At 45.5% G+C, this 26,079-nt stretch overlaps 1 pseudogene; it reads left to right on the plus strand.

The window, feature by feature from the left end:
* Positions 1 to 1,356: 1,356 nt before the first annotated feature.
* Positions 1,357 to 26,079, plus strand: part of LOC109757315 (probable ubiquitin-conjugating enzyme E2 23) — a 31,254-nt pseudogene continuing 6,531 nt past the window's right edge.

Consider the following 26,079-nt stretch of genomic DNA (forward strand, 5'->3'; position numbering starts at 1 on the left):
GACGAGGAGGCGCTCGCCGCGCTGCTGGAGGAGGAAGCCGATGCCGCAGTCCAGGAAGAGGAACATCTCATGGTCCTCGCCGGCCTGCTCGCGAGCAATGAAAAGCCGCGGCGAGGTGGCTCGGCGCCGGGGCAGATGAAAGCAAAGAACCGGCATCGTCTGGAAGGCTACTGCATGCTCTACTCTGAACTATTTGTTGAACTATTTGATTTCTATTGATTTTCTGTGATGAACTATGTGATAAAAAAATATTATGTTGACAATTCACGCCGAACCACGCCGAATATGGGCTGATTCGCGCCGATATCTGGCCATTTGTCGCCGAAAGTGGGCCGAAAAGCGGACTCATTTGCACCAAAAATGGGCTTATATCGACGCCTGGGGGCGACGGCTGGGTGCCCAACCGCCCCCAGAGCCGATTATACCGTCGGCTCGCCCCCAGGCGGCGATTTTTATGCCTCCTGGGGGGCCAGCGGCCGGAGATGCTCTAATTTGGATCCACTCCTGGACTACCTCCCAAACTTTGCGCTGGCGTTGGAGCAAACACAATTACAACGGCGGAGTCCGATAACACAAGTTCACCACAAGGATACCACCGCCGCCATGCCATCCTCGCTTGAACATATTGTTTTCCAAATCCATCCTCGACCATACAGCCCATCGTCTCGTCGGGAAATGATCTGAAGCTTCTTTATTTAGCTCCGCCATCGCTATCACCGAAGCCATGACGTCTAATAAAAAAACCTAAGAGACTATGTCCTGGTTTATTGGTCCACTTCGTATTTTTGTCAAATTTTGACCATAGATTTAATTAACAAAATGTTAATGCATGTCATGAAAAATTATATCATTGGATTCATATTTGAACATAGTTTTGATATTATTTTTTCTATGTACAACTTAACTTTATTAGTTAAAATCATGGTCAAAATATAACCCTAAATACGATGGGACTAATAAATCAAGATGAAGGTAGTACGGCTTAAAACCTAAAACTATATGCTCTGAACCGATGACTCATCTCACCACCGACCATAAGAGGTCACCGGCGGAGAAGAGCCGCCGGAGGACCACGGCGGAAGGCTACTCGCTGGACGAGATCACTGTTCTTTCCTTCCTCTCCAAGAAAGAAAACAGGCTGTGTCATCACGTGGCCATTAGTTGTTACGTGCAACGCATGGATTTTACTATAGTCCCGTCCCGCAAAAGGTAAGTACACGTACTACAAAATTTAATTAGCCCTTGTATATATCTAGCGACGGATAGATATACAATTTCCATACACGCCCTCGATCGATCAAGAAGAGCGAGATCACCACATCGATCGATCGATCGAGAGGAGAAAATATAACCGAGATGGACGCCAAGATGCGTACTACACTCGAGTTGCGAGACCTTGTGCGCTTCTACTCGAAGCGTGGCAATCGCACGCTCGTCGACCGCGGCCTGCTGGTTTCGTACAACGGGGAGGACCGCACCTGCACGCTGTTCCGCCTCGACGGCACACTGGTGACCAAGAAGCTTGATGACATCGCCGTCGTTGACAGAAGCTCCATCCACATCGGTCAGATGGTCGGGTCGGCGTCGGACGTCGGTGGCCAGATCGGCGTCGTCACCGGCGTCACCACCGATCTCCACCTCGTCCAGCTCAACGACCGCGGGGGCGCGACGACGAATCAGATCCTGGGGGTGTCGCCGGCTGGCCTGCGACGCGTCAGAGCGCTCAGCCTTGGCGACTACGTCTTGTCCGGGGCATGGCTGGGCCGGGTGGTCGCGGTGCCTCTGGACGTCGACGTCTTGTTCGATGACGGCGCCTCTGGACGTCGACGTCTTGTTCGATGACGGCGCCGTCTGCAGGGTCGCCCATCTGGAGTCCCAGGGGTTAAAATCGGCGACAAATGAACAGGCCTATCATATCCCCGAGACGAACATCCCCTTCTACCCGGGGGAGCGCGTCACTGCCAAGGACGGCTCCCCCACCGTCTTCAAAGGATCGCGATGGCCAACGTGGAGATGCGGAGCACGAAACAGGCACGGTAGCCAACGTGGAGATGGCCGGCGTCTTTGTTTACTGGATCGCGTCGGTGCAACACGGCACCAAGCAACAGCTGGTCCAGGAGTCCGCTCCTCCGCCTTACCAGCAGCCCGACAGTCTCACTTACCTCTGCTCTGCGCCCGATTGCAGCTGGCGGCTGGGCGACCGCTGCTTTCTTCTTAGTGATGAGCAGCACCACATAAGTTCATTGCATGCGCACTCGGCCCTGCTGCCCACCATGACCGTTGCCAACAGCAACACCACCGTCGACGTGCTGTGGCAGGACGGCACGCGGCAATATGGGGCTAGATCAACGTCACTCAGCCCCTACGAGTTCATCATGGAGCACGACTTCTTTCCTGGGCAGTACGTTGTCGACAACGCTCCCGGTGACATGGTAGATGATGCCGCTGGGGATGGCGGCGTGGGTGCTGCGGGTGGATCAACGAGGCGTGTCGGCGTTGTCAGAAGCCTGAATTCCAAAGACCAAACGGTGCACGTGTCGTGGTTCAAGGCGGCGTCGGCGCGGCCCGACGGCGAGGCCAGTGGCTTGGAGGTCGAGTGCGAGGATACCGTGAGTGCGTATGATCTGGGCAGGGACCCTGACCACTCTGTTCTCCACGGAGACGTCGTCGTTCGTGTGCTATCAAGCGTCATCGAGAGCACACCAGCAGCACAGCAAATACCACATGCCAAGAGCGCCCCCGCCGATCTTCCATGGGTCGGGCGCGTTGTTGATCTGAATGACGGCCACGTCCAAGTCAAGTGGAGTGACGGCAGCACGTCACTGGTAATATGGATGCAGCATGCATGGCGAATTTGCTGTGCACTTTCTGTTACAATTTGATTTAATATGATATGTAGGATTACAAAAAAATGGCACCTATCTTTAGTCGACTTAAATATAGCTGCTTAATTTCCATGTGATGTTTCAGGTGTTCCCCCATGAGATCAATGTCGCCAACAAGGAGCACTACACACAACTGTACGCTGAAATGTATGGCTGGGAGTGGGACGAGGAGGAGGAGGAGGAGGATGTCGGTGCTCCTCCGGAGTTGGATGGTGCCAACGCGGTATCTATATATCTAGCTAGAAACATTATCCCATGCATGCACCTTAACTTATAGTATCACGCATTAGCGTAGGAATGATGTGGCGATGTTCGATTACAGGTCAATGATCAGCATGATCCAGCAGATGCTAGAAACATAGAAGGCGGTGACTGTTCTGTGAACGAACTAGATGGCCCTGCTACAGCCACGCAGAATGTGGAAGCGCCCACACATGTATCCACGGTTAGTCATGAGGACCCTAACGTTGGTGGCGCCGTCATGGAGGCTGGCCTTGCTGATCCAGTGGAAAGAAGTGATGCAAGTGTCGATGATAGCGATGACGACTCTGTCGATGATGTGGTGATCAAGGCCGAGGATGTCATTGGAGATGACGGCCCGTTTAAGTTCCCAAACTTCGACGTGGTGAAGAGTCCTCCGGATCATCATTACCTTGACACGGTGGATCAGGTTCATCTTTTATATCCTTTTCCCTCAGAGATAACAATAGAGGCCTATTAGCTGCCTATATATTATTGTCATACCATTTATAGCTAATTTTGTAGTCGACATGTGTGGTAGTAGTTAGCTATAGAGGCCAATTAGCTATAAATATGTACTACTTGGCTCATCTTACTCTCTCACAAAGCTTTTTTGGAGTTAGTGCTACAACTGATCTCAATCTACAACATGCTTCTCTTATTGCTCTATACTATGATAGCAAAAAGATAGTACTCCTAATAGCCTGGTTCCATCATCTTATTATACTTGTTCTTACTTTCGCTAATCTATCCCTTTTCAAATGGCTTTAGTTCTCCCAATATAAGCACATGTAGAAGCCAAGAGGGCAATCTTTCCTTTGGTTTTTATGGCTCAGCAAGGAGTTCATTTAGCTCAAGGATGACTTAGTAATTTCCTATTAAATTGTACAAGTTTTAGAGTGGTTGGGCTTTTTTAGAACCGTTCGTTGATGTCGATCTAATGGCAGACAAATATGAAGTACTGGGTAGTACTCCGATGAAAGTACGCGAAAGTACTAAAACGAGTGGGGCCGGTACTCGTGACAAGGTGGGGACGCGTTTTAATATAGGGGCAGTTTAGTCCTAGGAAAATTTGCATGCGCCGCCCCTCTCGTCGAATGCAAAACCGCCGCCATGGTGCTACACCTTCCACAATTACTCATCGACGGCCATCTCCGCCCTCTCCTCCAAGTCCACCGCAGTCATCTCCTCCTTCTCGCCGCTGCAACTTCTCTCCACTCAGGCAACCCCCCCCCCCACACACACACACACACACCCCCACCCCCTCTTCCATCGAAGCAAGAATCGGCAGATCGAGCTGATGGCCGGCGGCGAGAACACCGACTTCGTGCAGATCGCCGGCGGCGACCAGGTCAAGTTGGCCAGGTTGAGGGAGATCCGTTCTTGGTTTGACAACACAAGGCAGATGAGCTGGACGGCAATGGCCACTCTCAAGAATTTGACGAAGGAGAGGGCAAAGCTTTGCCCCCCGCCCGCACAACCGATTCACAAGATCGAGATCCTCCTCTGGGCGATGGAGCAGGCCAATTCGTCCAGCAAGTGGACCAGGCGGAGGTGGTGGGCGTTCAGATCCAGGGTAGAGCATCCATTGGATCAGGAACCCACCGTGCACGAGGTGCCGTTGCAGATTGTGCAGCCTCCAACCGAGTCATCGGAGACTCCGAAGCACAAGATGAGGAGGACAGTGGTTGCGACCTCGCTTCCCCGCCGTTCTCCACGCTTCCCTCGCCGCTCTCCTCGTCTGAATGGCGGTGGTAGCTATGTTTAGAGTAAGCTTCCCCACTCCTCATCTTCCTACTGCTCGTGCTTACATCGTGTTGATACTGATCGTAATAGCTCAGAGAGGGAATGCTATATGGCATTTTAATCTCAATGAATTGCATGAATATTTGAGTACATGGATTTGGAGGATGGATTATGATGTATGTGAACCCTAGGCATCATATGAACCCTAGGACTAATTAGTAACGTTCTAGTGGTAGACACTGAAATATTTCGGTACACACCGGTAGGCACTGAAATATTTCGGTACTGCCCTAGGCAAAATTTGTAATGTTGTAGTGGTGGACACTGAAATATTTTGGTACACACCGGTAGGCCCTCAAATATTTCGGTACTGCCCTAGGCAAAATTTGTAATGTTGTGGTGGCGGACACTGAAATATTTTGGTACACACCGGTAGGCACTGAAATATTTCGGTACAATGTTGTAGTGGTAGACACTGAAATATTTCGTTACTACAATTTCAGTACACACCGATGCACACTGAATTATTTCAGTACTGCAGTTTCAGTACACACCGGTACACACTGAAATATTTCAGTACTGCAAATTCTATACATAGTTGGCATTTTGTCATTTACTTCTGAATTAATCCATGCATCATATGGCCTAACTTTGTACATGAGTTTGGGTCAATTTCATGTCTATTTATTGTTAAAATTATTGTCATGCCATGAAACACAAGACAAGTCACTGACCCAAGCTTGCAAAGATGCCATATCAATGTTGCTGATATGAATATGCATGTTTTCACCAAGTCTTGTGTCAGAATTAAAACTGAGCATTTTTTCTTGATGGTATCCATGGATCTAGAACTCCTATGAATTTGCTCATGTTGGATGTTTTGTTCTCCATCATTTGTAGTAGCATTCCGTGCGATTAGATGCCTGGCAAATTTATTTTCTTGCCTCCAACATCCCATGTGTGTTTTGCAGGAAAAAACCTGGAGTTCACCAGGCTGGCTGAAGTTGTGAGGCTGGGAGGCTGATGGTGCTGCTACTGGCTGATCCTTCTTCTTTCAGCTTTTGTTCGTCCTTTCTCAAGCCGTTGGACCAGGGCTACTTCCCTATGTGCTGTTAATGTATTAAGTAGTTCCTTCGAATTTGTAGTATTAGTTAGTTTGAATGTGGAAGTACCTTAATTTTTAGGAACGAAATGTTGCTTTGTATGACCAAGGGTTTGATACCTTAATCTTTGGATAATTAATTATGTGAACTGTTGGATGTGGCGCACAACTAAACGCCTCTACCATTGATACTAGTTCAACATGTTGGTCCAATTAGAGACTAGCCACTACCATATAGAACAGTTAGCATTTCATACTACAACCTGGCGCAACACTGAAGCGCCACTACCATATAGAACAGTTAGCATGTCTGAAGCAACACTGAAGCGCCATTTGTGATAATTGCACCATTGAAACAACAACTAAACATGAAGGAAGCATTCACCACCAATAAAGTTAAGGCCACACATATAGATAGCATTCTAAGTTACCACCACATGTACCAGGAAGTTCACCACAGATCCAGTTCACACACACAATACATTACATTACATTACGTTAATAGAAGTTCATCACAGTTTCCAAAATTAAAACATCATCAAATATAGTGATGATGAGTACGGCTTCCAGCTTCTGATGATCAGCATGATGTACGACTAGAGGTTAGGGTTTTTCAGGACCTTGTGGAGGGCAGAATGCTGAGCACTGATCTTGTAGTCATGACTGCTGATGGATGTAGCCCGACAATGCTCCATCAGATGCTCCTGCAACCCAGACCTGGGCTTGGGCTTGCTGCAGTAGGGGCACCTGTACTTGTCCTTCCTCCAGTTGTAGTACATGGCAGATCCTTGGGCCCTGATCTTCTGCACCTCCTTCTCTTCAAAGGACTCGACGTTCCCCTCGTCCACATCATCTCCAGATTCATACTACACACATTAATGACTGACATTAATACATTATGCATTCAAAAAACTATAAACACGTAATACTAACTCAATGCACAAATAACATTTCAACTAGGCCTTACCTCGTACGGCTCATCTTCATCAGAGTCATATGGGTAGAACCCAGTCTTGTCCCACTTCCTCTTGTTGCCCACAAGATCCTCCTCCTCCTGCTATATTGTCAAACAAGCACATCAATTACAATGAATTGAATTGCAGTTAACAGAATGTCATTACAAACAAAATTGTGAATGTGAACCACATTGGTATGTTGCAAGTGACCAAATGCTTTCCTTATAAATAAAGAATCTAAGCAATCAATCAAAAGACAAATGATTTCCTTCATAAATGCTAATGAAAATGCAAGCTGGATTCTTGACATTCCCTGAATTTACCCAACACTTTTCTTTTGAGGGAATTCCCCCCACACTACTTAATGGAAACATATAGTATATTTTGTTGCTAGGATCCTGCCTTGGAATGTTTGCTTCACACTTTACATATAGTATATACTAATTACAGAAGCCAACTACAAATTTCAATATGCACAGATTACTGTTTTTGGGATAATGCAGCAAAGCTCCTACACATATTAACATAATGCAGTAGTTAATTAGGTACAACTTCAACTATAAATGCATACATCTCCAACAAACATCTAAAATTTCATTACTTACCAAAACAACAACAAATTATACTATAGATGAATCTTGTATCATCTAAATCAATTCATTGGCACATCAAAATTAATGCATTCCAAATCAAATATGTTTCCATCCAGTATCATTGAACCACAGATCAAATCAAATAATCATAAATGTCAGCAGCATTGAACTACAGATCTAATAATCATATGACATCTATCTGACCTTAAATTCCCCCTTAAATAAGGTATTCAACCTCATACTAATTAAAATCTAACAAGCAAAAATTCGACTACTAATCTAATAAGCATCTGAAAAACCCCCAAGATGCTTTTATCTCTGAAGCAACGGCATTGCAGAGGATGTTCAATGCTGTCAATGTCTCTGAAGCAACAACAAAATTCCACAACTAACCCAAACTAAATAAGCATAGACTGCCCCTTTCCCTCGACCACGCTTCCCCTCTCCTTCAGAAGCCCCAATCCAGCACAAAAAAATCCATAATGCAGAGAAAACCCATAATGCAGAGAAAACCCTACCTCCAACAAATCTAACCAAACAAAGTTCTGGCCACAAACACTACAATCTAAAAACTACCAACTAAAAGTGATAAGCAGATACCTTCTGCTCCGCCTCCTCCTCGCCGGAGCCGGCCTCCACCTTCTCCACCTCGTGCGCCTCGCCACAGCCCGCCCCCACCTTCTGCGCCTCGCCAGAGCCCGCCTCCACCATCTGCGCCTCGCCGGAGATCGCCAGAGCGGGCGCATCTGGCTGGACCGCGCTGCTGCGGCCCGGCCCCGCCTTCTCCAGATCTCCAGCGGAGGGAGCACCGCGCTGGACGCCGGCACGCCCCCTCACAAAGGTGCCCGCAGCGACCTGCCGCGCCTGCTCCACCAGATCTGCGCCCCAATCGGGGCGCTCGCCTCCTGCGTCCGCCATGGCGATGGAGAGGATGCGGTGAGGGAGACGAGGAGGTTGGAGAGGAGAGGGTTTTGGGGAGTGGGGAGTGGAGAGAGGGAGACGATGCGGCGGGGGGAAATGGTGGGCGATGCGGCCGGAGGTGGTTGCCGTCCACATTTATATGATGGGACAGTTTTGGCAGCTACCTGTGACACGTGCTGCCCCACGCGCGGGCGGCTTCACGCGTGCACGAAAGGCTGCCGTATACAAACAAATACGTATACGGCCGGGCATACGATCCTATATGACGACCAACACGCCCGAAACCAAGGAAGCGTGCACCCGCCCTCCCTCGTGCGCCCTTAAGGCCAGCCCATGTGAGGGGCGGGAAGCCCCTTTCGTTTTTCCTTTTTATTTTTTATGTTTTCTATTTTTCCTTTTGAAAGTAATTCAGGATTTCTACAAAGTTGCAAATTGCGAAAAAATGTTCGCATTCCAAAGTTCTTCATGGCTTGAAAAAATGTTCAGGACATGATAAATCTCACAGATTCAAAAAATGTTCGTGATTTCAGAAAGTGTTCACATGTTAAAAAAATGTTCATGAATTTTTAGTAAATGTTCAAAATATTTTGAAAAATGTATGAATTTTTCAAAAATGTTCATGAATTCGTAAAAGATATTAGGAAATTTTAAAAATGTTCACAATTTCAAAAATATATTTCTGAATTTGGAAATTTTTCTTGATTTCAAGAATAGTTCATCGTTTAAAAAATTGTTCCTGAATTCAAAATATGTTTATGTTTTTCTTAAGAAAGCGTGAATTTTAAAAAAATTCACAATTTCTTAATAATACTAGTCATGATTGCTTTTCATGTTGATACAAAGATGTAGAAAAATATTGGGTCCGTTTACAACCTTAGCAAACTTGCTTCTCATGTTTACATCACGGCCGCCGGGTGAAGGAGGAGAAAAGCCCACCTACCTAACATGAGTTTTCTCACACACCACGGCCTGCATACGACTACAAACTCAGTGATATGGGCCACGATGCAGGCCCGTGGGTGGTTACAGAATGGAACACCAACAACACGAGCCCCACGACCCCCACGATCACGATAACGACGAGCGCCTCCCTCACGCGACGAACCGCCTCCCCCAGAACTCAAAAAGGCACCTTCTCCTCCATTCATCCCTCATTATGCGAACCACATCCATCTATTCCACAAACTGCAACCACCGTCTCTGTCTCAAAACCGCCGTCGCTGGAGAAGGGCAATGGCGGAGGAGCCGTCTACCAAGCGTCACTGTGGCGAGACGTCCGACCAGAGCATCAAGGAAGACGACGTTCAGGTCCCCGGTGAGAAGCGCGACTACACCACCAAACTTGACAAGGTGGAACTCCACGGCAAAGAGACGCTGGAGGTCGTCTGCACCAGCAATCCAGACACTGCCGACGAAATGCTCACGAGACTCTTCATGAAAGCCGTCGGCATGTATCCTAGATTCATCGGCGTTGATGTGGAGTATACCAGGGATGACGAACCTCCGCAGTACGCAGCAGTTCTGCAGTTATGTGTGGATGAACTCTGCCTGGTCTACCACATCGCTGCGGCCACAAAATGGTGAGCCATCCTACTCATATACCCTAGTTTCTCAACTACATGTACTAGTGTAGATTGTGAAGTGGACGCACTAGTGTGGTTTCTCAAGTACATGCACTGGCATAGATTTTTACCCTGATGCACTGGATTAGTATCTTAAAATCTTGCACCAGATTAATCACCAAACTTGATATACTAGTGTAGTTTCTGATCTTGATGCATTAGTGTTGTGTCTACCGCTGTGGATGCATTAGTGTTATTTTCTGAAGTTGATGCACTGGACTAGATGTATTAGTGTTGTGTCTACTAGTTTAGTTTCTGATATACTAGTGTAGTTTCTGATATTGATGCATTAGTGTTGTGTCTACCGGTGTGGATGCACTGGACTAGATGTATTAAAAGTTGTTTCTGAAGTTGATGTAGTGAAGTAGTTTGCTGTAGTGTTATTTTCAACTGTATGATCCAAAAAGAGAAATAACATCATGTACTTCATGCATTCATCACTCGTATTGTTTGGTTCTAGCACTAGCATTGTCACACTTTGCCACAATTTTTTGCCAAGTTTGCCTAAGGTTAGTTCATCAAAATGAGGGCCACAAGTTGGCAAGCCTAAGGGAATCTTGCCACACTTTTTGTGTGTATGCCATGTGGGACCCAAGTGTGGCTTGCCTAAGGTGTGGCTTGAACGAAACACACACCTAAGTTGGTCAAACTTGCCTAACCTTAGGTGTGGCAATCTTTGGCAAACTTAGTCACAAACCAAACAACTCCTAAATCTTCAAAATTACTACTAATCTTCAATATGTCTCTCCCCTTGAAGGCCCAAGCGCCTCAAGAGCTTCCTCCAGGAGAAGAAGTTGTTCACCTTTGCCGGTTTCAGCATTCATAATGACAAAGAGATGCTGAAGATGTCTGGTTTGGAGATCAACCCCGAAAAGTACATCGACATTCAGAAAAACTATAGAGTTCCATATGCCTGCAGAAAGAAGCAGTACGATTCCTTGGCTGATGTTGCAGCCAGCGTCATCCACCCATTTTACCAAAACATGAAGAAGAAGATCAACAGGACCGAAGACCATAAACTGTGGGGGATCAGCCCGCTGCCAGACTACCTCATCGAGTACGCAGCGAAGGATGCGTACGCCACCTACAAGGCTTGGAAGATAATAGACAACATCAAATCAGGTGTGGAAATTTCAGAAGCACAGGAGGCTGACCCCTACTACCACTGCCACTACGCGGCATGAAGAGAGATCAAAGTCTGCCTTCAAGTTGCTAGCGCAGTGTCCTTTTATGATATCTATGTTTCTTTGTTGTTAGGTGTGTCTGAACTTATGTCCTATGGTGTGTCTAAACTTATGCTGTGCGGTGGTTGATCTGCCGTTTATCTTAAGAGTTTGCTGCTACTCTGGTTTAGTGTTCCAAGTTGTTAATACTATTTTGGTGATGCATGATAAGCCTTGTACAATGCTTGATGCGTACGGTGGTGCTTAGAAAAATAAACAGGGTTTTTTTGAAGCACCGGTGCCTATTTCTACAGGAGAGACGCCTAGTTAAGCGTCTACCCTGTACAAATAAGCACCTGTAGAAATAGGCACTGGTACACCGGTGCTTATTTGTACAAGGTAGACGCTTAACTAGGCGTCTCTCCTGTAGAAATAGGCACTGGTGCTTCAGAAAAAACCGCTTTATTTTTCTAAGCACATCCCTAAGCACCTTGCATTGTACAAGGTCTTAGAGACCAGCCTCTACCATATATAACAGTTACCATGTCACACTACAGCCTATAAAACATCACACAGTGGAATAATCATAGCTAGTAGAGCATTAGTTACCAGTTAATAATAGTTGCAATCCATCAGAAGCAATAGTACCTAGATATGAGTAGATATAGGTACGGTAATACACAACAAGTACTCGCAAACAAGAGCTAACATAACAAGTTCCAAATGAGGTGGATGGTGATCATCATCCTCAAGTCATGGCGACTAGTGTTCGCAACAGTGAGTAGGATGGCCTGTCCTACCCGAAGATTCTTGCCACGAAGGAACTTCTTCCACCCTGCCCTTCTCAAGACAGTCCGACCGTCCGTGTCCACTGCATAGGCACAGCTGCTGATGGAGCCCGTTCTGGTAAGGCGTAGTCCAGCAGCCATGCCTTCTTCGTCCGGGTCGATGCCACAGCTATCAAGTAACCTCTTAGGTAATTTCTGAAAACAGTTGACATGATATATGATCATGTCACGTGCAATTATCAACAAAGCATACACTTCAAGACACTGAGCATATATATCATCACATCACTACACTATACGCCAAGCATCAAATTACTACACTACATGCATGCCATAAAATTCTTCACTAAATGAATTCTAAACTAGGCCTCTCATCACAGTACTACAACATGCATATCATATGAACTACTACACTAACTAAGCATGCATATCATGTAATTACCACACTAAGTAACATACCATGATATGCCGTTTAACATTCGTCCTTGTGAGGTGGGTCACGAATGGCTTCCCTAGGTAGTCTTCAGGTAGCGGAAGCATGTCCCAGAGGTTGCCGATTTCCTCGTCGCCTAGTCTAAGTCCTTGGGCATACAGGTATTCAACAAGTGGGTTCTCATCATCATATGAATCGTCATCATCTGAATCAGCACCATCTTCCTCCTCATGAACTTCATCCTCACTATCCGGAATCAAATTTAGATAGATAACAGAAATCCTGGGCCTATCTCTTCTGAAGGAGAAGCTGATCAATTCACCCCCACTAAGACGCACGCGGGCGATGAAACGATCCCAATCATCTCCTCCTATCTGGGTTATCTTTCGCCCCTTCTCGACCTGCATAGTGTATGGGCCCCCAAGAGCGTCGAAGGTCACGGTGTCTCCGATGAGCTCATTGAATGCCAACCTCACATTGCATGGTACGATCTGTGTAAGATAAAAACAAATAACAGACACAATACATTAGTGGAAATAGCAAAAAAAAGAATGTACTGTCAGAAGGTTCATATAAATTGTTACCGCTGCAACAACAAAAGAAGGCTGGAAGTAGATGCCGAACAGCGTGGCAGTAGAAAGGCTGGTCCGGCACCGTGAGTTGCAGCGTCCACATGGTGCTTCCTCCATTCTACACAGAACATGTTGAACTCTAAGTTGAATTGTACATAGTACAATACAAAGATCATACATATAATAAATCATAGTGATAACCTATACTGGCAATGGCTAATCAATCTATTTACTATCATCTACGTAATAAAGCAATGCCAATGACAATGGCAATGCCCGTCTCATCTAAACCTGGGAATAGTTCGGCATCCAAACTAAAACCAGTCCAATCCACGGCACACATCAAAACCAAACCAATCCAGATATTTTCATTTAGAATCTAGACCAAACCAAACTATACATGCTCGTCATCCAACCCAGTCCAAACCGTTTTCAACTTTTGGATTGAATCCAAAGGTTCAAACCATAGAAACCAAATCAAGATCCAATCCAAAAACTAAGTTTCAGTCCAAACCAATCGGCTCAGATCCGCCTCCGTAGGGAGACGCGGTTGGGGAAGGGAAGAAGAGGGGAGATCTCACGTACTTGCCGGAGTTGGCGGCGGCCGCGCACCGGCAGCGAAGAGAGGGGTCGTCTGGAGATGGCGGCGGCGGCGGCGCTGGTCGAGAAGGGGAGAAAGAAAGATGTGGAGTGGTCGAGATGGGGAGAAAGAAAAATGTGGTACATGTGGTGGCGCGGTTGTGTGGATGACAAGGGGACCCACTTGTGAGACCGATAGCAATTGATGGCAAACCGCAGGAGGTGCACGACCGCGTGCACGACCGCCACGTCCCCACGTGGAATGGGGACGGCCGGGTGGGTGTGTCAAGTCTTTCATGTGTTAATTATGTACTACTTGTGCACTAATCTATAAATGCAACTATTCCATCATCCATATTTATGCATGTCAATTTCTTTGGCTCAATTATGTATGTGCACATACGCCTTATTTCTAGCAAATAGATAGTTGCCATGTTACACATATGTACTTTCAAAACATTGTAATTAAGGCAATGTACCATAATAGATTAGCTGAGTTCTTCTATGTGTACTAATTCACTAATTCACAGGAGGATGACGAGGACGTGGACTACGGCATGGACAGCAGGCACAGCAAGAGCCGCTACACCCTGAGGCATCTGATTGCTGGCAAGATCAACTACCGTTTCTTTGGCAAGATTGGGTGCCCTTTCTGTTGCAAGGTGATCCGTGGCGGCATAGATGGCATGATCCAGCATGCCTTCTGCACTGGCAATGGACATGGTAAGAACCATAAGGCCAGTACTCTGGCTAAACATGCGGCCTACGCACGCTTCCTCGAGATTGTCAAAGTCAATGAGCCCTACAACCTCCATTGAAGAAGGGAGAGAAGTGATGTGCTGCTAGAGAGCTGCTGCTGCCCCAGGACCGCCGTGTCCTCTTATGTTATCTATGTTTCTTTGTTGTTCGACTCTAAAACTGATGTCCTATGGTGTGTCTGAACCTATGCCGTTTATCTTAAGAGTTCGCTGCTACTCTGGTTTAGTGTTCCAAGTTGTTAATACTATTTTGGTGATGCATGTTAAGCCTTGTACAATGCTAGATGCTTAGGGTGGTGCTTAGAAAAATAAATAGGGTTTTTCTGAAGCACCGGTGCCTATTTCTACAGGAGAGACGCCTAGTTATGCGTCTACCCTGTACAAATAAGCACTTGTGCTTAAGAAAAGCCTGGTTTATGACTATGGTAGTTATAGCTTGGCATGATTATGTTTAGTGTATAACTTAGCATGATTATAGCTTCACAAAGTTAAAGCATGCAAATGATTGCCGATTCCACCTATTGCTAAATCAAGCTTTGTACTGATGATGCATTAGATATTGCTATAAGTAGAGGATGCTCATGATTGCCAAAAGTACCTATTTCCACTTTCTGATAAGAACTAAACGTGTATGAAATGATGCTAAAAGTAGAGCATGAGCATGAGCATTTATCAATTGATGATCAATTGATGCTACCTATTTGTGTTTGAATGGGCTCAATAAAGCTGGTGCTGGTTTATGCTCTCTGCGTGACCGTGATGGAAACGAAGACACTTGGTTGGTTATGGTCTTGCTGTCAAATTTAAGTTTCAGTTCTTTAAGACTCTTTGTTTCTGCTGCTTCCTCGGGATTGACTAGCTTTCTCGGGCGTCCACGTGCTCTCTTCCTTTTTGGGGAGTTGGGTGCACCACTTTTGGGGGAGTTGGGTGCACCGGTATCCTTCTGGGAGTTGGATGTGTCGGGTTCGTTGGAACCATCAGGATTGTTGACTAATTGTACGTCGTCTTCTGAACCATCAGGTAGAACTGCTTGCTGGGCGTCGTACACCTCCTTCTGTATAAGAGAGAGTGCTGCGTTAGTTCTAATCATGAGACTTACGAAATAAATGATATATTCTTGATGTAGCACTAACTGTTATGGGGAACTTATATGATTCGAGACGAAGCGCGTTGCAATTTGAATGCAGTAAGGCTGTACATATTTTCCACCTGAAAATATCTATCCTTGCCTATATTTGATAACCGACACTTATGTCAGCATAGCTTTCAAGCTAAACAAAGTACAAATGTTAATTAGGCATTCAATTACCTGGTTGAAAATATCGGTCATTTCATCCCCGTTCCATGACAACATGTACAGCAGTGTCCAAACCGCACAGGAAGTCCTGCGATGTTTAGTTAAAGATCAGTAATCTTATTCGTGTAGGCAAATAATAATTTATGAGGCCATGCCTACCCATCGGTCTGTTGTGGTATGTTCTCATAGCGTTTTTTGGTCCATTCGGCAAAATTGATGTTCTTAGCTGGTGATATCAACCCATTCTTGACAGCTTCGTCGATGCAGAACTGAATCAAGTCCACCTAGGGTACGACGAGTTATACATAGGGTTACGGTACTTTGGGAGCTCATGTGCCATGCGGATCAAAAGAGGCAGCAAGAGAACACTTACAAGAGAATCTTCCTTGGTCTTGTCGCAATGATAATTCATGGAGTTCAGAGTTTGAATTTCTTTTTTGTCAAAATTAAACATCATTAGCATCCAATGGTTTTGGTGTACATTCAGTGGGACATGCACCTGCAGTAAAATTTGGGTTGGGTTAAGAACTGAAATTTGTCGTGTACAGTGTGTACATAAACTATGAAAGTGAGGAAAACATGTACCTTCCGGCGCCCTACAAATTTTTCTGCTACACGAGCTAACCATGAGGCTGCACGTCCAACAGGAACCACCCCCTTCATTTGTAACAGCTTTTCGATTTCTTCAGGGGATATGATTGAGGTAGTATCATTCTCAATTTGGCTAATGCGAGCATATGCCATAATAACCTGCCAAATTTTCAATCATACAATAATAAGAAAGTTGTTGCAGTAATGATGTAGACTAGAGTATAATGGGCTTACATCACCATAAATGTATTTCTCGTCCAAATTTCGCTTCAGTTTTTCTGCTGTGAGGGTAATGTCTCCGATTCTAGCTATTTCAACAGGGTCGTATGTTCCGCGGATGTAAACGGCTGTCTCTATATCCTCATCCGTGAACTTGTAATCATTACCAAAGACAGGCTTCATCCGAGTTAATTCTGGATTCTCATTGTTTTCCGTCACATGTCTTGCACTTGGTGTAGTCGAAGTCCCTGCCGTGAATTGGCTAGCCCTAGGAGTTCCTGTCAGTGATGAATTGCACACATTGACTTGATCCTACAAAGAACAAAGGTAGTTCATCATTAGTTTGTTACTTTTAGATATTAACGTGTTGGGCCATAAAGATCACCTGCACGCCTCCTTTCTGTGACACTGATTGTCGGTTGCTTCTAAATTCGTATTTTAATTCCTGTAACAATGCAAACAATAATGAACATGAAGGAACATATTCATACAAAATACAAAATGCACAGTATGACATACATGTAGTTCCCTCCTTAAGTCTTTAATTTCGTCCTCGGCCTTCGACAACCTAGGATTAGTGCCAGTTTTAGTCTTCATGTCGATCAAGTCTTCACCTAGCGTCTGGTATTTGACATCAAATCTGTGCTCAATTTCCATTAACTTCCTGCCTACCTTCTTTTCATGATCAGCTAAGCGTGCATTCATGGCTTCAACTACCATGTCAATCTGTGTAAACCAAATAAAACCCCGTTGATAACAATAGCTAAATGAATGAGGTTCCATGAAACCTATTTGTGATATTGCAAAAACAAATAGTCTTTGGAGTTCATACTTGCTGGCTACTAAATTGCTGTCCTTGTGATGGTGCTCGATACGAATCATGTTGATGCACATGTTCATCATTTTTTCTTGGAAAATTATTAGAATTCTTAGACGGTCGTTGAGGAGCACAAATTTCCATGACAGCCTTTTTTTATAAAATATAATGAACCATTAGTACCAAATAAAAAATCGAATATAGAAAGTTCAATTGTAGATAGGTACCAGCCCGTTATGAAGACCTCCTTTGTCGTAAGCATCGCTTCTTAAAGTAGCCGTCATTTCGTCCCATCGTGCGATCAATGGTAGGGGTCTAGAAGCATACATCAATCGGCCACTACGCACGTGCTCCCAGTACCAATACTACACAATAAATTAGTTCATCACCATACAGATATGCAACAGAACAATAATTAAAGGACATTAAGTAGTGATCTAGCACTAACCTGGAGCAGAATTAGATTTCCTTGTAGATTTACGTGATATCGATTTCTAAACTTGTGAACGGACTTGAAGAAGTGATTAAGTGTGAAACATCCCCAGTTAAATTTCCGAAGGTTTTGAAGATCTGTAACAAGGTTGAGAAATTTCGAGTCCACATAATGTTGTGCTGTTGGTGCTAGAACAGTACCAATTGCGTACAGAATGAACCGTCTCAGGAAATCGCCGTCTGGGGCTTTGGAAGCTCGGATCGCCGTTTCAAGGTCAGAAATCAAAATTTGCCCATTGTTTGCATAGGCGGTAAACAATTCTGTGTCGGTTTGCATTTCCAGATGTGGCTCTATATCCTCCCCTTCTATCGGAATGCCAAATATACACTGCACGTCCTCTTTTGTTAATAGGAATTGGCGTTTTTCCGATGGTAATGGATTGGGTGTCCATATCTATGCTCTTGGCTAGTCTAACCAACATTATGCACCGTAGAGTCACTTCATGCATCTGGGTTAGACCGCCAAGACTGGTTTCTGATATGATGTACTTTTTGTGGTCTGGTGACAACAATTTCATGGTTTTTCCGAACCTTGTCTGTGAGCATACTAACTTCATATGACCATGCTTTTCGCCGAGTTCCTGTTACATGCCATTAAATTATACTGAGACACATGAATTATGTGTACGAAACGATTGTACACAAACAGTCAATTACTTACCGCATCGGTAATTTCGGAGATGGTCTTTTCTCCATTATGAAGGTTCGTATCTGAAACTGACATTGCTGGCTCATATGCAATGATAAAATCCGGCTCAATTAATCTGAAGAAAATTGGAAAATGTATAACAAAATTAGCAGCGAATTAATTTTAACAAAATTAACTGGGTCATTTAACATATGATCCACTTATGGGTTTAAGCAGAGAACCTATTTGGGTGCAAAACCTATGAGGGTTCAACTACTAAAGGAGCGGCCGACAACGATTATAAAGAGTTACGATCAGGTAATACCTTCTCTCGGAGACGGTGCCGCCGAGTAGATGGCGGCGGTTAGTGTGTCGCAAACTATAAGTGCCGGTATAGCGCGGTCGACGGCGCAAAGGAAAAACGGCGCGTTCACGCGAGGAGGAGGCGGCGAGAAGAACACTGACGTCCGACCCCTCAGATCACGTTGGCGGTGGGCGGCGAGTGGTGGCCGCCGACTCCTGTATTCTGTGGGCGACCGGCGTCTCCGATCTGATCTTGCAGCGGTCGTGCGAGGTGCGGACGGCCCGGGTGGTTAGAATGCGGAGCTGTAATCGCGGAATTTAGGGAGGGGTGGGCCGCGTGAGTTATGTGAGATTTGGATAAATGATATAAAAAAATAAGAAAATCTTGTCAACTCGTTTAGGGGTTTAGGGTTATTAGGGTTTAGGGGTTTAGGGGTTCAGGGTTTAGTGGGGGGGTTAGGGTTATCAGGGTTCAGGGTTTAGGGTTTAGTGGGGGGGGGGTAGGGTTATCAGGGTTTAGGGTTTAGTGTTGACATGCAAGCCCGGAAATGCGCGTGTCAGAGATCGTACTTGCGTGTACATGTACTAATGATCCCAAACTTTCTTAATGGCATCCCATGACCACATAGAGAATGCATGCATAATGGTTTCCATGTGGGGCAAAATTTTGAATGTTGTTACGGTTTAGTGGGGGGGTTAGGGTTATCAGGGTTTAGGGTTTAAGGGTTTTAGGGTCGACGGAACTATGTTTGTCTTACAGTGGACGTAGCACACACACCGGACATTGGTGGAGCGTTGGTCTACAATGGATTCCCTCCGGTAGCATCGATCCGGTCCGTTGACTGGCTCGGCCGACAAACTTCGTCCGACATAGAGCATGCGTCCATCCACTGGACCGGATCGATGTTGGGTTGGTTTCATACAGGTGAGGAACCCAGCTAGTGCTTTCGGGGTGTTGACATGCTAGGCCGGAAATGCGCGTGTCAGAGATCGTACTTGCGTGTATAATCCCAAACTTTCCTCATGGCATCCCATGACCCCATAGAGAATGCATGCATAATGGTTTCCATGTGGGGCAAAATTTTGAATGTTTTTATGGTTTAGTGGGGGGGGGTCAGGGTTATCAGTGTTTACGATTTTAGGGTTGACGGAACTATGTTTGTCTTACAGTGGACCTATCACACACACCGGACATAGGTCGAGCGTTGGTCTACAATGGAATCCCTCTGGTAGCATCGATCTGGTCCATCGACTGGCTCGACCGACATACTTCGTGCCACATAGAGCATGCATCCATCCACTGAACCGGATCGATATTGGGTTGGTTTACATGTACATGTACAGGGACCGGAAATGCGTGTGTCAGAGATCGTACTTGCGTGTACATGTACTAATGATCCCAAACTTTCATCATGGCATCCCATGACCCCATAGAGAATTCATGCATAATGGTTTCCATGTGGGGCAAAATTTTGAATGTTTTTACGGTTTTGTGTGTGTGGGGGGTGGTTAGGGTTCAGGGTACATGCCACATTGTTCACATTGTCCAATTAACACTTTGTATAGATTTTTTGGGTAAAAAATGAACGAAATAATGCAACTAATCTGAACGTAACGTTTGGCATGTATCAAACCAAGTAGCCACTATTCCTCAAAAAAAACCAGTTAGCCACTAATTGCGCCAAACATATCACGTAATAAATGGGTTGACAATTATTTCTTGAAATTCGTGGAAGGAATTTATTGCTCTTCCTTTTATTTGTCCTTTCCAATAGATTTCAAATGAGCTTTTCCTTGGTCTGGTCATACAAGGCATTAAGCACACATGACATTGCTTATACAGAAGCTGACTAAAATAATTTGTTAACAACTACTAACGACTGATGATCAACAAGTAAACAAATCCCACAACAATTATTGAAAAATAAAATCCCGCGGCCATCAGATTTGCGTGCTTCTTCAGATCGATCAACTGCCTTAAGTTCTTGTTGATCTTCTTCAATTCCACCTTGAGTTCCGCATCCGCCACCATCGGAGGAACATTGGCATAGCCCTTATTATCCACCGCCGATGGCAGATCTACCTCTAGGGTTGCCCCGTGCCTCAAATCAATTAAGCCATCCGTTTGAAGCCTCTCAACGTATTCATCCAGCCACTCAAAATGCTTGCATGTTTTCAGGTTTTGAAAAAGGGAAGGGAAACCCTAAATACCAATTCCGAGGAAATATAAATAAATCTGGGGTCAGAATTCATAGCAAAAAGACACAACAGAACATAGATTTAACCTTCCCCGCTTCTGGTTTGCTCTCGCATTTCACAAATTCCCGCCCATGGTTTCCATTCTTCTCCGATATGGTTGTCAAACGCTTCAGTGGCGCGATGCGTGGGCAGTCGGGGCATCTGGTCATCGGTAGTGAACCATACCGCGGCCATGATGACGGAGAGGCCGAACTGGACATGGACATCTCTCGTCTCTCACCGTCCACCGGCGATGTCAGGCTTCGTCGCCGGAGAAGAATGACAATTTGGTGGGGCAAGGGAAAGGGAGGCAATGGTGGGCCGCAGGTTGGCACGGGCACGGCGATGGCTCGGGCTTGTGTGATATGTGGTTGGACCCACGGTCAGTGCACATGTTTTGGAAGCCCCCAAAAGATCATGCTCCTTAGAAAAAACTTGCATCAAAGCGCATTACTTCCAAATAACTAATTAACCCTACAATCACGGATATATACCTTCCCATTCTACCGCATATCAACCCTATCCTAACCACCCCCATCTACCTTGTTTCTCCTCACATAGCCATCGTCGGGATCGCGCCATCGCTTCTGAAGCGACCACGCCGACGCCGGATTAAAAAGGTCTCCTCCACAGCTCCTCCCATCTTCGATTGCAGTGCTGATTAATTTTTCCATTCATTCGACCAAGAAGTCATTTCCGAAGAGATTAGAAAATACAGCCTTTGCCATAGTTGAGTAGTTCTGGTGTAATTGGAGTACAGGATGTCATGCAAGAGCTTTTTGATTGATAGTTTGTAGTAGTTGTTCGTACGAACTGGTTATGAATATATTTTCTCGGTGGTATTGTTAGGAATTAGTTGGATGAGGTTGTGGATACAGTTTTCATACAATGGGTATATGTGTTGTTGTAGGGACCATGGTCTCAGAGGCGCATAACAACCATGCGGAGTACGACAAGTCTTTGCATGAAGCGCGCCGGGAGATCGACTTGAAGGTGCAAAAGGATCGCGCTGAGGTAGATAAGAAACTCAAAAAAGAACGTTCATACGTGGACAGGATGATAAAGGAGGAGCGTGAGGAGTTTTCCCGTAAGATGGCGAAGATGCGTCTTGAGATTGAAGAAAAGTATAAGCGGGACTGTGAGGACATGGAAAAAAAAGTTTTTCCTTGGCTACAAGGAAATGCATCAAACGTTGCAGAAGGGCCGGAAGCTTGTGGACAGTATTATACAGACAGAGCGATTCAGGATGGATGCCTATGTGTTGCAGGCACGTTCGGATATGGACAGCAAGCTGCTACAGGAGCGGTCGGACATGGATTATAAGGCCATGCTGGAGAAGGTCCGTTTGGAAGGACATATGTTAGAAGCCCGTGCGATCTCACGGCCACCCCGACAACATGTCTTCAATTTTTCTCCCCCTGTAAGTATCTCGCACCGATTGTATATATTAAGGACCTACGTATTCTATGATACAAACATCTTCAATTTGTGGCAACCTTATGTCGGCGATTGTATGTAGGCTAAGCATCATGAGACGGCATAGTCGCCATCCACTCGAGAAAGTGCGATAGAGTCACCCGTTGAATGCCACATCACTCCACCCCAACAACATATCTTCAATTCTCCCCTTGTAAGTACCTCCCAACGATGACATACCCAAGATATGGTATGACCTTTTAAAATTTGTGTGTAAACCCACTGTCGACGTTTCATACGCAGGATAAGAAACGTGTGATGGCAGAGTCCCCAGTCACACCACATGAAGGATACATTCCACATAACAAGGTGAGAAGGTTTGAGATGGCACAATCCCCAGTCACTCCACATGAAGGATACATTCCACAAAAGCAGGTAACAACACCGCAATGTTGCTATGCACATAAAAAATTATGTTTGCCCCTTTACTCATTTAATGTATTAACTCTGATGTGAGATACTAGGTGCTGGTCATGGAATTTTTTGTTGGTAGGGATGATGAGATGTCACATGTCCCGAGAGCATACTTTGATGAACACCCGGCAGAAGTCAAAATTTTTGAACCCGCCAAAGTGACCTACGATCTCATTATGAGTGAAATGAGAGATACTTTTGGTTGCAAACTGGGAGCAGAACTGTACTACTTCTTACCCGGGTCTGCGTGGAAGCTGCCAGAAGGAATGTTCTTGATTGCAGGACCAGATGATGTAGAAAAAATGCTTTTTGATCTGAATGGCAGCAAGACATGTCACCTGTACATTGTGTACAATAGAACTACGGGTTGTTTTCCCGAGGATGACATTGATCCAGAGGTTCAAATTTTACGTGTTACATGCATCTAGTTTATGGCTACGTCATTTTTAAGTTCTTCCTAATACAATTCCTATGGTTTTCTACAGGAAGTGAGAATCCAAGAAATGGAGGGTCTTGCTAGAGAGTTGGCGGAGAAAGAACAAGAACAACTTCAGTTGTATGGTTACATTGATGTTAAAGAGAAAAAGATTGAAGCACATGGGTCGTCGCCAAGCCCGACGCAATCTCCAACGTCGCAACGCAAGAGGTCACTGGATTTTGGCAGTGCAGAAGACCATATGGAGTAGGCTCAATTGTTTTTCAACCAGTTTAAGCTTCAAACCAGGATTATTTTGTTGCAAACAAACATTTTTTTTTCTGTTTCACACTATGTTCGCAATTATGGTACAATTTATTCATGAGACAGTTCTTTGAACAACAATGCATGTGTTTTATGATCAATCATACAGTTGTTTCTGAGTTGTTTGTGAGATGGCATTTCATCTAAAGAAGTTTCCATCTATAAAACTTGTAAAAAATCATTGATGTTGTCTTTGTTGAAACTGTTTTTTCGTGCCTTTCATCTACACGTGTAATCATTATAGCCTACAAAACCATACAACATCGCAAAACAATTTCCAGTTGGCATGGATGCTTGTCATGTTGGTACAAGGGTTTCAAAAAAAATTTGGGTCCATTTCAAGCATGCCGAAAAAATCCGTCTTCCTAGATGGAACATCCCCTGCTACCCGAACGGCTAAGTTGAATGACACCAATTTTTTCCATCAAGCGCGCAAGCACACCCCTGTGGGCCGCGTGAAATCTGAGCTAACCCCAAAACTTGCTGGTTTTGACGTCAAATAAGATAGAAATATCAAGGGAAGAAGATAGAAATAGCATGCAAAACATAGATAACCAACAACATATCAAATAGACGGGTAGAAATCATAACATAGTTCGGATAGATAAAGTTCACGGTAGAACCAACAACATGATTTAATAGAAATATTTAAAAGATAAAAAACTTGCCCTAACACGCTAGGGCAAGACAAGCTGACGAGACCGGGCCTTCACCACCATCTTCACTGCCCCTCCTCTCCAGTGCTCCTCTCCATCCCGTCCTCGCCGATGTAGTAGGGGAGGGTGTGCATACCGTCGCGGGTGGGGAAGACGCAGTCGAGGTTTGTGAAGATGTTGTGGGTTGTGAATGCGATGAATTCGCATCCACACCAAAACACCTTGCCGAGGAGGTAGTACGCATCAAATCTGTTGGTGAAGGTGACGGTGAGCCCTATCGGCGGAGACCAGGAGTTTGGACGCACTTCATCCAGTCGGAACATCACCGGCGAGCCCGCCGGGAGGTGGGCGAAGCCCGCACGGAGGAACCACTGGGCAAAGCCCCTTGCACCCCTCCAGCGTAAGAATGCCCACACGCGAAGCGTGCTCTCCACGACGACGCCGGCCGGATACTGTCTCTCCGGCACGGTCGGTGGGAGCCGGTAGGTGGGGCCGTTGTACTACATCCTCGCGGCTCGCTCAGAGAGTGCTCTGGGTTTGGGGAAGAAGAGAAGGGCGGCGCAAATGGATGTGTGCAAAAGGTGATGGCTGGTGGTTTAAATAGGGAAAGGGGAAGGGAAGGGAACCGACCGCGCTTACGTTCAAACTAGCCGCGTCGAACGATCCATGTGCCACTTTAATTGCCACGTTGAATAGATGCGGGTGGATCAAAAAAGTGTGAAACCAAGGCTTTAATTGCCACGTTGAATACATGCGGGTGGATCAAAAAAGTGTGAAACCAAGGTTTTAATTGCCACGTTGAATCGAAAAGTGTGAAAACAAGGTTTTAATCGCCTCGCTCGCATGCATGCACGTCCGCCACCCGCACATGCAAACCCACGTCGCCGCCCTTCCCATGCATGCAGGCCTCAGGCGCAGACAACGAGATGGCCCAACGGTCCATCCAGCGACCCAGCGGGTGAGGCTGGCGTGGGACGGCCCACCCGAATTAGGCCCAAGCGAGCTTCACGCCGGGCACATCCCAGGGGTGCAGGGAGTTTAGTCCCACCTCGCCGAGCGAGGGGAGCTAGCACCGGTTTATATAGCGGGCTGAGCTTTCCCTCTCAAGTTCCTTTCTAAAGCGGGCAGCACATTGCCTAACCGTCTCCGTCCCTGCCCTGTGGGGCCTACTTGCTACCTGTTTTCACAATCTGGCGGGCCTCTGCATCCTGGCCCAATAAATGATTGGGTTACTAGTCGTACGCAGGCCGTTGAATTGTGAAAGCGGGCAAGTAGGCGGGTTTTTTTGTCTATTTCATTTTTTTCATTTGTCACCATTATTTCCATTGCAGCCTGTCCATCATGCTGCATTTTGGCAAAAACAAGCTAGAGTTGTACACACCCTGATTTAATGCTCAAAATGTCGGTCTATACCTCAAGGGGACATTGTAAAATAATTGTTTTTAAAAATATCTTTCATAGACATGTTGCACACATGATCTCTTGCACAAACAATGCTAGGTTTCCAAGGTTTTGTATTTTTTTGAATTTTTTTGAATTTATAATGCGTGACTGCTGAAAACATCGGTCTATGCCTCAAGGGGGCATTGTAAAATAATGTTTTTCAAAAATTTCTTTCATAGACATGTTTGGCACATGTGTGTCACCATGTACAAGAAAATTTGGGTGATTTGGAGGCGGTGGAAAAATTCACCTTTTTTCAAAAACTGGCTTAAGTGACCAAATGGTCCCTCCGGAATGCGGGCATTTTTTCGACCACCTCCAAATCACCTCAATTTTGGCACACATGATCTCTTGCACAAACAATGCTAGGTTTCCAAGGTTTTGTATTTTTCTGAATTTTTTTGAATT

Source organism: Aegilops tauschii, chromosome 4 (assembly GCF_002575655.3).
Source record: "Aegilops tauschii subsp. strangulata cultivar AL8/78 chromosome 4, Aet v6.0, whole genome shotgun sequence".
NCBI lineage: Eukaryota > Viridiplantae > Streptophyta > Magnoliopsida > Poales > Poaceae > Aegilops > Aegilops tauschii.